We start from the raw sequence: 12,881 nt of genomic DNA, 5'->3' as shown, positions 1-12,881 counted from the left end.
GGCTGTCACTTTGTGCTCTCAGGAACCACGTATGATGGTCTCGGGGAAATGCCACAGTTTGAATACATATACAGCTTTCCCGACTAACTTTGACATGAACACCATTCATTTTAAATATCGTTTTCCATGTACGCATTGTATAAATTTGCCTTTGTGGTTAGTCCTGTGCAGACTGCCTCCAAACTCCCCACGTGCTAAATGAAAAGCTTTGGTTTCTTCCTCTTTGATGACGAAGTGAATGTGTAGTTATCAGCAAACAAACAATTATGTGAACGCTGAAGTCTAAAGCAACTAAACTCAGTGCATAAATTTTACATAGCAAGGATAATGTGTTTATTATTTTCATTAATAATACATTCACCCTATCAACTTCACATTTGCTCTTGCACTCTCTTACGAGGCTTAATTCTCTCATCTTAAATGTTCCATCTGCTTATCTTTATACAAAATATATGTACAGCCAAATCGTGTTCATCTCTAAGCAGATGAAGCTGCTTTTCTCTCAGTGCATGCAGGCATAGGTGACAAAATGAGACAAAAATGAAGGAAGTTGTCTCCACTCTCCTCCCCTTGCTTGCAACGTCAGAGCTCCTGGGGAAGCTGCTGCCTTTCCAGGAATGTTGGGCTGTGCTGCATGGCCAAGGTTACACTTGTGCAAGCCAGACAGTGAAAGCATTTTCTCTAGAGCTGTAGTAAATGCAGGAGAGCAAGTCAACGTGTAGTTATCTATCAATCAAGTCTGGGTTTTTGATGATATTTGCAGGACTGGTAAGATAAAGAAAGGGCTTTAATGGGCAGTGCGTATCCTACATGCGCCTCAGCTGCTGTGCTCTGAGGTGGGCAGTCCCCAGAAGATTTATGCCAGGGGAGGGTCAGGTTGGATATCAGGAGAAGTTTCTTCTCCAAGAGAGCAGCCAGGTGCTGGCACAGCTGCCCAGGGCTGTGGAGTTCCCATCCCTGGAGGTGTTCAGAATCACAGGGATGTGGCACTGAGGGACGTGGGCAGTGGGCACTGGGTGGTGGCTGGGGGTCTCAGAGGGCTTTTCCAGCTTTAATGGTTCTGTGAATGAATGCCCTGTGCCTTGGTTCCTCGTTCAGTCCTGCAGCAACAGGACTTTACAACACAACACAGCGGGCTCTCTTTTGAGAGACAAACAAACTGAGGTCACGCTGACGCTTGCAAGCAAAGTGACGCGGCCATGCTAAGGCCCCCACCTCTGCAATACATGGCTGGGAGGTTTCACCTCAGACCAAGCGCAGCCTGCTCCTGCTGCATGGAGCAGAAGCCACCCAGGGAGCAGCACACAGCTCGGGGCAGGGCAGGATGTGGGGCACAGTGGGCACGCAAGGCTGAGCAGGCTGCTGGGAAGGGCCATTTCACGTGCACCACGACTGTGCTACAGCTGCAGCGGTGCACGGCGAGTGGCACTGGCTGGGGGATTTGCTTCGGAACCACGCTGCTATCGAGCAGTGATAATCTACATAAAGCAATGAGATCCAAGGAGATTAGAGCTTAGATTCACAAAGGCGTCTAGACACCTACGTTTCTACCTAAATCCACAGGAACTTAGGCCTGATCCTGAGGTGTTCCAGTTAGGTGAGGAAAAACAAAATCTGGAAACGCTGATGGAGATCAGTTGAAAAATATTAATCTTTAACTCTCCATTAAGCCAAAGCGGCAGAGGAATTATGTTGTTGCAAAATATTGATTCTGTGTATCGCTCATGTATCCGGCCCGCGAGGGGAAGAGCTAGGTGGGCTACATTGTACAAATGAAGCTACATAGTATATAAACCCCAAACCCTTCTATTTACCTCTGCACCTCCATGCCTGCAGAACGTAATTCAACTGTTAGTGGTGTAACAAAACCAGTCCGTTTCGTACTGTAGCCAAAGGTGTGTTTAATGCATCTGCTTTTGCAACAGCTTATAAAATACAAAGTTAAAAATATTACATAACTTTCCTCTGAATTAAAAACTGACCGTACGCTCAATTGTACTATATACACGGAAATAAAGTATCTTTGGGGTTATTTTGTGTACAAACCACAGCATTAAGAAAGATAAAGAATCTATCGTATTTATCAATAAAGCAAAATCTCGTAGGGAGAGATCTTGTGGGAAGAGAAGTCCCACAAAAAATAGTTCTGAGGTTCTACTGCAGATTTGACACCAACCTGCTTCAAAGAAACATTTACGACCCCGAACTGCACGGCCTTCAGCTGCGCCTGCTGCAGCACCTTCATGATCCTGACTGACCAAACCCTGAAGCAAATGACAAATACAGCACGTCGACTGAAAAAGATACCAGCCGCATCCTTCCTGAAGGTTCACTTTGAAGCTTATGCAGAAGGGTAAGCAACTCATTTTGAACGCAGCCAGGGCTAACAGTGATGTTGCAGAGGTGCGGCCTCCGAGCAGCAGTGAGGCCTGCAGCCGTGTGGTGAATGGAGGAGCAGGCCCAGGGACACATGGAGCAAACCCAGGAGCACAAAGTGAGCAACAGCCATTATTTCATTTCTGGGTTCTTCATGCAGAACACAGCCGAAATGGACATCGACCCAGAATACCTTCTTTTATCAAAATCTTTTCTTTTAGGACTTAGCACCTCCCGCAACAAGAATGCAGAACACTGACAAAAAGGTGCAGTGCAGCGACCGTTCTGCCTCCTAACATGAGCTGCGCATCCCACTGCGTTCTTGTTGATTCGTGTTTTAATTCTAAGCCAACTCAAGGACCACCAAAAAGAGGGAGCTGCTATCAAAACTAGATGTATCTTTATTCTCTGCTGATCTAGTACATGCGCACACCTGAACTCTAGTCACACAGGAAATGCTTCTTAAATAGTGATGATGCCAATGTTTACTTCAGAAGGAAAACTCAGGTATGACACCCTCCTGATGCCCAATACGTTTTTGTATTAACAAGTGTGAAGGCAAAAATACTGCTGGGAACTATCAGCGTTGCAATAATAGTCATGATACGTGATGCTCAAGACCGAGCTGTGAGATAAAAACAGGATGCCCAGAACAAAACACAGTGTAAAACACTGTTCTCCCAGCTGTAAGAAGTGTTCCCATTCAATGCCTGTCCTGTTTCTCAGCCTCTCCCCATCTGCCCCCTGCTGCCAGTCACACAGGTGCCAGGTACTCCCAGCCCATCCAGCCTGGTGCTCCTGCAGGTAAGGAGCTAGGGAAAGCTATCCTGGAAACTGACATGGTGGGAATGCCAAGATTAAAATGCATATCAAATCAGAAGGATGAGAAAGATACAGACAAGTTTCTCAGAAATCTTTGCTAAGGAAGAAAGGCATCATGTTTCTGTACTGAGAAGTAGTTCTTACACTTGCTCTTTCATTATAAACTGTTACGATGCAGGAAAGATCGTAACTGCCAAGTGTTTTATCATTCCTCCTCTATACTAACATATCGACAACACTCAGTATAACTACATTAATTGGGATGAAGTGGAAGTGAGGGGAGCTAACTTTCCACCAGCTAGTCTACATCGAAACCCATTTTTAGAGTTCATTCTCAAAACAGATAAAATTGGTTGGGCACCAGAGTTTTTTAAAATATGGCCACAGAATTGCAACAACGTACCCTGTGTTGTGTTCCTGGGGAACAGAAAAGGCTGCAGTTAAACACTGACCCTACCTGGGACAATTTTACTCATGTTTCTTTTCTACAGCATTTAGATATTCAAACTATACACACAAGTAATGTAACTACTGAGCAATTAGATCTGATATAAAATGCAGCATTACATTTTGAACAGTGCAAAGAAGGTACCCCAGGCCCGTGTTCACACTGCAGGTTACAGAGTAAAAAATAGTACAACGTTCTCCTATTTTCTGGAGCTGTAGAGATGCAGTAATCTCCAAGGACAGAGCTGAGAGTCACTGTGGACAGTGTAATAAAATACCTGCACAGCGCACAGTAACAATGAGAAGACTGATATGAAAAAATTGCATTAAAATCGAACAGAGTGTGACTTCATCAGGCCTCTGTAATGCAGCCAGGAACTATGACCAATCCTGTGATTTATGTACGGTGGCAGCTTACAAAACCAAGCAATGGCTGCTCTGAAAGGAGAAGGATTAGAAAGAGCATGGTAGGAACTACAAGGATCGTAAGGAAAATCAATTAGTTCTCATTCTGACTGTATTCTATACTAGGCTAAAATGCAGCCAGGTTTTTAGCCAACAGGAGAAATACATGCACTGGTATCTGTGAATTCTTAACTTGACGAAATTTGAATTATTTAAATGGAAAATCGTCCTCTTGGTCTGCTGATTCATAGGCATATTCCACATGTTTTAAAAACAATGTTGTGCTTCTTTGGTCTAATAAATTCTAGCAGAAAACTTTGCCAGGAACAACTCCAAGTGTAATTTCTCTTCTTAACATACCTTAAATTTTGATTACATAGTGTTCTGCTAATGGCTGCTTTCAAGCATTTAGCTCAGTGAAGCCCAATACGTTTTGAGTCACTTTGCAGTGCCTAAACTTTTAGATATCTTCCAGCCTTTTACATGCAAAGTAACTATTTCCATTTTTACGGCACAGAAACTGAAGCTTAGCCATCTTTTTTTCTTGGCTGACAATGCTACCAGGATTTTTAAAGAACTGGAAAATCTTGTAAAAATGAACTGCCCACAAAATATAGTCTAGCTACCCAGCAAGAAATACGCAGTTGCAGAGCAAACAGCATCTTTAGAAACCATTTTATATTACCATTTTGCACTAGCTGATACACTCTATTATCAGTATATGGGAATTTGCTCATGCTCTTCTATCATTTCAACTGAGTGTATGTTCCTTTCTGGCTTGGATAGATAATATAGCCTGTATTGGGGGCTGGAGAGCTCGAGATGAGTTTCTTACCTTCAAGGTAACAGGGCAAATACAAATTTTAAAACCATCGTGTTTCTCATTGACTTGATCTTTGAACAGATTGTACGGCTTCTGTCATTGAAGGAGATCTTGGGGTATCTGAAAGAACTGGCAGAATCACAGAATTGTAGGGGGTGGGGGGATCTCTGGAGATCATCCAGGCCAATCCCACTTTGCAAAGATCAATTTTCAAAGGATCTAAAATTCGTATGGGCTTGGAGGAAATTTATTCTTTCCTAACCAAACTTTCTGGATGCCAATTTAGTGCAGCTCTGCTTAATAAACTTATTTCCCCATCCGTCGCTTAACTGAATTCAGTATTCATATGATATTCATCTATTTAGGAAGAGTATTTTGTTAATAAAAATCAAGCCAGTACTAGCTACAACTCCACACACGATATGGGAAGCGTTCTAGGACTAGGAAAAGCTTTGTCTAAGCACTGTAAGGTGTGATAAATGCCACTGGGACAGTGACCTTTACAAGCCTGTTCCTAGATTTTTGCAACTTCAGAGCTACCGTTTTAATCTACACTGAGTAGTGCCTGCCCTCAGAACAGGAGAGGCTGGAAGCTGTTCTGCCTGCCTTGCTGGTGTGGGCTGAACCTTGCCCGAAGGCTCAGTGGGAACAGGGCACACTTCTCCTGACAGTGAAGATTGCTTTCTTCCTGAACTTTGGCATATCATTGCCATTTCCCTCTAACACAGAGGGTAAGCGTATTGCTATTCTGTTCTGGACAGCAGCCAGCTCCATTCCAGAGCAGCCACTTGAAGTGTCACATCCAAATAACACAACTTGGATACCTTAAGAGTCTAAAAATCTGCAGGTGTTTAAAAATTACATAGGCCTGCAGGCCATCCAAATATTGATTAAACCATTTGTGGCAAGCCTATAGGATCAAGTTGGGTAACAACCTTAAACAGATTTGTTCTAGAATCACAACAGCTGGAAAGAAGGAATCCCAGAGCATCAGATGGTATTTTCAGCAACTTGAGAGGACTGTGCAGATCTGAAGCACCACTCACCTTCGCATGATAATGTTGTTCAAATAATACTGATTTTTCTTTTAGATAGTTACCTGTCACATTCACAAACTGCGCTTATTGTAAATCATGTAAGAGTTTGGCATGTAGGAAAGATACCCAAATTGGATGCATATTCTGGATGTTAAAACAAAATAAGTTTCAATCGGGTTTTTAATGGCCCTTGCATAGCTGTAAAGCTGATCAGCTCTCTATCTAGAACTGAAGAGTCCTCAAATTTCTGCCTGCTTATATACAATTGAACTAGAAGTGCAGGCCCTGTACCAGTGTAAACACAAGGACAACCTCCAAGAGTATCAGAGAAAGTGCCCAAGTGAGACAGTAGAATACTTTGTATCAGCATGATCTTTGGTCCAGTGCCAGGTGCAGACTGGGCCAAAGGCCAAATCACCTTAACTACTCCAAAAAGTTAAATCAAACATATATATTTTCTTATCTATGAGATACCTTAAAAACAAAAGCATTTTTTCAAGTGTAAAAACAGTGGCATCCAACTGTGCACTGGAGGAGTAACACACAGAGTGTGCTGAACAGTTCGCCGTGAGTGAACGTACTCCAGCTGTGCACTGCTCACAGGTGCATTTCTAGAATCCAGCAGGGAAGGCAGCATTGTTTATCTGCAGTCTCTCCATCTCTAGCAGCCCAGGATGTGATTGAAGTGTCCCTGAAATGACAAAATGGTATGTGACAAAATTATCAAAACCTGAAGCTCTTTCTCTGTATCCATTTACAAGCGTTATTGTAAAAGAAATGGACAGTTCTGCTAACAGCACCTCAAGTGCTCCCTCCTTTCCCAAAGAACTAGTGGAGAAAGGTTAAAAAACTGCAAATTCAGGAGAACTCTCATCTCAAATTGTGGCTTAATGCACTTCTGCTGTTGTTTCTGAAACGCGTGGTTGTGATCATGCCCAGGAAAATAGGCCTGAAAGTTAAGAGAGCAAGCCAAAAAGTGATGTTCCCTTTGAATACACTTTGAAAATCACAGCATGTAGTGTAGAAACAAAGAAGTAAATGCTTTCAGGAAAGCTCGTGTGAATGAGGTTCCTCATGCAAAGTACAATGCTGAGAAGACTACCCACAGCCAAGACAAATCATCTCAGCCTGGTCTGCCTTCTGTTTGCCTTACTCCTGTGTGGATTTTCAATGTTTTTGAATTTCCCTCCCATCGGTAGCATACAGTTTCTTAGAGAATTTTAACATTATTGCTATGAATAAGCATTCCAACATTATTTATTTTGCTACCTGGAGGCTCTTCCCTTAGGGACATTTCAGCTGTTCCGAAGGACTTCCGTGATGCATCTTATTCATTGTGACAAGCTCATTTTCCTAAGGTGAAATCTTAATTCTGAAGAAAACCCTCAGCTTACTACACATTTTATTCTCAATATAGGGGTTTTATTATTTTAAGAATGAACGTATTACTAAGATAAGTCCTACTAAATTTATCAAAGTGTAACCACGTTATCTATTATGGTATGGCTGCAAATATCTGATGATCTGAAGGGAACACGAATAACAAATCAGTATAATCAGTTCACCCACGGTTAGAGGAGCTGTAGATGAATTGTGCTGTGGATGCAAGGACACCCACATGAGCCAGCTTCTATCAGGACGGCTTTACGAGCTCAGCACAGCATGCATTCAGCTGCACTAGAACACAATTCCAGCTGCTCTAGTCCTGTCTTTGTGTCTGGCATTATGTCTAAACTAACAAACCCTGCTGACTGAAACCGAGAGTCAAAAAGAATCCCTCCCCTCTGCAAAAGCACACCATGGGTGCAAAAGCAGTCACACATTTCTTTCATCCAGATTGTTCCAGGCCCATGATTCAAATAATGGAGAAGTGAATATATACACTAACTTGATTATTCCATTACCAAACACTGCATCTTGCTCCTTAAACTCTAATTGGTATTTGACATCATGCAACAGACGTGGATAAACTTTGTCACCACTACAGGGAACATCAAGGAAAACAGGATTTCATCTGAGTCAGTCATATTTTAGATCAGCCTGCTTTGAGCAAAGCAGTTTCTATTTCAGCTCAATGATATGAGCCTAATTCAGCAAGAAGTCTAGCAAGCAGCTATACAAAGGCTCCAGATGTTTGTAACACTGACTTGAGTCACTATGTTGACAGCACAGGACAGTTAAGTAGGAAAATTCTTTACTTTTGAGATTCCAATTCTCCTTGAGTACAGTCAGCAGATGGTTTCACTTGGTTCTTACAGCTGAAGCTGAAAAGCATTTAGAAGTCATCCACTGCACCCAAACAAATGAATGCTTGTTGAAGAGGTGAACTGTATATCCTAAGGTACTGGGGTTCCTAGTTTTGATTTCAGGATCTTTACTACATCATAGCAAAAGAACTGTTAGGATGCTCTGACTTAAAATAGAAACGGTCTTATTTGGAATTACAGTATTTATATTCATGTTACGTGAAAGTAGTGATAATTTTCCAAAATGCAGTGGTCATCAATGCAGAAGAATTTTGATAACTCTAATGATGGGACCACAGTTCTGTAACATAACAAAGTTGAGTTTATCATGTGCCAATTTGGATTTTAATTCCAAGATCTTCTTTAAGGTCTCAATGCCCCCACAGTCACATACCTGAAAGTTCAAGGTTGGTAATTCACAAATTTGGTCATACTGATTTCTGTTCGTAATGATTACTCCTAAAATAGAAATCCGGATCTGGTTTCTATTTTATTTTAAAAGACAGGCAGAAGAAGTTAACACAGTAAATGCCTTTCCAGCTCCCATACACTTCAGAGACTTCTGAAACTTTGGTTAGGGAATCTGCATGAAAAATGAAACTGGAGGAGCACCATAACGACTTCCAGTGTTCCCAGCCCTTCTCTCTTGAGGGTTTGGACATCAATGCAAAGTAAAAAAGAAAGTGCTTAAGATAACCATCATCTTTTAACAGGAGATTCTAGCACTACAACTGCAGTATTGTGGCATACCACACTGTGCCACATTGCAGCTGTTGGCTACAGCCTACACAAATAAAAAAGCTGGTTTTACCCAGCTTAGTTTGCAAATCAACACGGCTCAGAACTCAGCACTACTCAGCTGTCCAAAGACTTGCCTTGCTTTTCTGAAAAGTCAAGCTGCCTGTGCCAAGCTGGCTACTAGTTCTTCAGCCAGCTTGTTTAAAACTGGGTCTAGTATGTCTACAGTGTAAGATGGTATGGTGTATGTCTGCTCTTTGGAAAGGAACTATCGAGTTAGAGGAAAAAAAATAAGAAAGAGAATGGGATTCCTGAGTATTTTGTTATGATTGTGTAAATCAAGGAAGACATAATACCAGGGTAGAGGAAGTTGTATGTTACTGTTTGCTTCAGTTACTTCCTAAACTCTGCTTTTTAGTGCGAATGTGAAAAATGTGTTTGCAGTCTCCATATTTTCCAACTGCTGCCGAAAACATATTAGTTTGTACTCTGCTGGCATACCTCAGAAATGCTAAATCAATCTGCCTTCTTTTATTTACATGCTTTATTCCTGAGAAATGTAATTGTGGTTTTTATTAACTTTGTGTTTTATGGATCTAATACTTAAGAACAAGTCTATCTTTTATGCCACAGAAAAAAGGCTAATATACTTACAGATTCTCCAGCAATACATCTTGGGCAAGGCTGGGCAGTACCTCTGCTTCCTTGGTTTTCAAAAATCTGATTAACAAAACACATACAGAACCATAAAAAACAAACAAACAAACCACAATTACTTGCAATTTTATTATAAAACTGACTTTAAATGCGTTCTAATAAATAGATATGTTGACGGTGTAAACATACCATTGAATTTTGCTTTGTCTTTGTAGCCCAAGGACCACAGCCAGAGGAGACTTTCTGTTTAGAATCCAGCTCCATAGCACAATCAATGAGGCGAGCATCGACCTCATTTGGAACGGCTTCTAACGGCTTGCATACTCGCTTCTGAAAGAATCAAAAGGAATATTTACGTCTTTGCAGGGAATAGGCCATTGGACACAAGCCGGCAGGATTTGTTTATGACTGACAGGGATCTTATATTCACTTAGAAGAACAGTAAGTACAGTGAGTTAGTAAATACAGCCTGTCAGGCACTAGGCCAGAGCACGAACACTCTGCATGGAACATCGTGCCTGGCGCTGGATGAGCAGGGAGATGTGCGGATCTCACTAAACGTCTCTGTGCCTCAGCTTCAGAAACTGGGGATAGAACGCCAGTGGGAAAGGAGGATACGTCACCCTCCATTAGCGTCTAATTTTGGATGGGGCTTATCAAAGGAGCGGATCATGGGAAGTTCTGTGAAAGGGCTAATTAAATCACGGAAACGGAAGGAAAACCCTGAAGCCAAGTCAGACAGTTATGAAGACATATTTCGTAATGATTTATTTGTGTCTTTTTCTGCAAGCTGCCACCTTTTTACAGCTGTCCTCTGCTATCCAAATGATCAGCTTCCCGCTTCTCACCTGAACTGTTACCTGGTACTGAGCGACTTTTGGATTTCCTGCAGATTGCTCCACCTCTGGAGAACGGGCTGTGCTAAGCGGGGATGCCTTTCTCACAGTTCTTGGCATCCCAGTGCAAGACTGGAGGTCTGCAGAGACAGTGCCTCATTGTGAGAACCACGTCAGGAACCCAGAAGGGTAAGGGGCAAGCGTGGGGCAGGCACCGAAGGGAAACCCTGAGAAGGGAACTACCCTTGGCCTGTGACTGCACAGGGAGGCTGCTTGAAACTGGGGCAGCGCATTAACAGAATAAAGAGAAATTTCAGAAGTGATGCAGACATTTCAGGGTCTGGCTCTGACTGAATTCCAAGGAGATGCGCACGCTTTTGAAATAACTTTCTGAACAAACTTTGTTTAAGGAGTAACAACATTCGATCTTTTTCACAAGCATATGATTTCACAGGTGGGAGAGGCATTGCCACAGAACTGACAGACTACTGAAGCACGGGAACTAAATTTAAAATTTGAATATACTATGTGAAAACAAAATGGATCAATACAACAGGAACCTCAGCGGAAAACAGTTGAAAGGAGAACACTATCAAGGAATACAGGATATTTGGATGGGAAGTAAATCAAAAAGTGCAATATGTATTGTACTAAGAAAGTGAATAATATAATAATAAAAAGTCTGAGGAGGTCCTCTGAAGAGAGATTGCCTTCCTCTGGGAAAACATTCTCTTCCCTTTGTTGCAGCAGAACTCGTCCTTTATTAAAAGCTGGAGCGTAGTGCTGCAGCAGCAGAGCTGGCACGATGCGCGAGATGAAGGAAAAGAGGAAAAAATGATTTACTGCCACATATCAGAAGAAATTTGGCTTATTAAAAATAAATTCAAAGCATTGTTTTGGGGGAGTTTAAGACATTTAGCGCCAGTGACAGGAATTCAGCACACAGAGTAGCTGGCTGACAATCTTATCACAGAGACGCCAAGACAATCTGTGGGAGCTGCTAGCGGAGCTGGCTTCAGGGAAGGCTTCACTCCTGGAATTCTCTCTTAGGAAAGAAACAATCGATACATCAATCCTGCCTGCGAACAGAACACATTTAGCGCAGGACTCAAAGTGCCTGTGATTAATAAGGATCAATGAGCGAGCTACTCAAAAGGCAACCACGCATTGCGTCAAAATGACTAATTTTGTTAGGGAGCAATTGTGGTACATCTCCAGCTTGAAACATAGTTTGAGACAAGCAACAGCAATTCACAGCATGTCCCAGAACAGGCAGAAAACAGGGCCGCTCGCAGAGCAGGTGTTCTGTCACTCTCTCTCCCAGCTGGCAAGCCCTGGGAAAACACGTGCATTTGCTGAAAGGATGAAGGCCTCACAGCGATGCTGCTTCTTATGAACAGTGAAGCCAAACTGGTGCAGAACGTGGCTGGGAGGACTGTCCCGAGTGGGAAGGGTCCCCCGGGACCACGAGTCTGACCGCTGTGCTCCACGCAGCACCGCCTCCAAAGGCCTCCGTGCCCAAACACCGCAAGTGGTGCAGCAAGGAGCTCCATCCTGCAGGAGGTTCCAGATAGCTGCGCCAACATATAAAAGGCAAAAACCAATCACCCGTCCGTCTGTACAACGTACAGCGGGAGCAACGGGGGAGCAGAAGAAGCCGCAGGGAATCCTTGCCATTGACAACGGCGTTCAGAACGGCCTCCAGGCCCAGCAGCGGCAGTGGCTTAAAACCCCGAAGGGCCGAACCCCAGAAGCAGCGTGACAGACGTTCCGATATAGAAACCAGAAACGCTCCGCTCCGCGCAGCGCCGCGGCCGGGACGGGGCAGCCCGCAGGGCAGGACGCGCGGCTGCAAACACGCGCGGAGCAACGGCCGCGCGGAGCCCCAGGCAGTTCCTCCGGGACGGGCCCACGCAGCGCCGAGCCCGCGGCTCCCCCCGCCGCCGCCAGGGGGCCCCGAGCCCGCCGTGCCCGTCCGCCCCGGGCCGCCATCTCCCGCCCGACCCCCGGCACTCACGCGCTCCGGCTCCCCCGGCTCCGGCTCCTGCGCGCCCGGCGGCCCCCGCCGCCCCCGCGCCAGCGCCTCCATGGCGGCGGGGCCGGCACACGCGGCTCGGGCAGCCCCAGGGCCCCGCCAGGCCCCGCTGCCGCTCCGGGCACTGCCGCCCGCCCGCACGGGGCGGGGCCGGGGCCGGCGGGCAGAGCCCCGAGGTTGGGGCGGTGCGGGGAGCTGCCCCGTCCGTCCGTGCGCCCGGGGCTGTGACTGTGCCTCCGTACCTCGGAGTACTGCGGAAGGCGTTACCGCACAGCGAGTTTTATCAGCTGTCCGGCTTTTATTTCTGCACGTCCTGAGCAATAACGGCCTGGGGCCCTGTTGGGCCCCTCCCTGCGAGGAAGACAGTGGGGTGACGGAGCTGTGCGGGGCTGCAGCGCAGTCCTACGGGGAGAGGCTGGGGGAGCTGGGATGGGCCGGTCTGGAGAAGAGGGGCTGAGG

General features: G+C 44.8%; 1 long non-coding RNA gene across 2 annotated transcripts; it reads right to left on the bottom strand.

Moving 5' to 3' along the window:
• LOC110400015 lies at positions 1,882-12,547 on the bottom strand. 2 transcript variants are annotated; one of them, XR_002439530.1, is made up of 4 exons: positions 12,405-12,547; positions 9,741-9,881; positions 9,549-9,614; positions 1,882-6,601 (listed from the first exon to the last, which is right to left on the bottom strand). It is a non-coding gene; the product is annotated as an uncharacterized LOC110400015 (long non-coding RNA). The 2 variants fall into 2 exon arrangements; XR_002439531.1 differs by lacking the exon at positions 12,405-12,547 and adding an exon at positions 12,017-12,207.

The sequence above is a fragment of the Numida meleagris genome, chromosome 5 (assembly GCF_002078875.1).
Source record: "Numida meleagris isolate 19003 breed g44 Domestic line chromosome 5, NumMel1.0, whole genome shotgun sequence".
Lineage (NCBI taxonomy): Eukaryota > Metazoa > Chordata > Aves > Galliformes > Numididae > Numida > Numida meleagris.
This window is presented reverse-complemented; position numbering and strand designations above follow the sequence as displayed.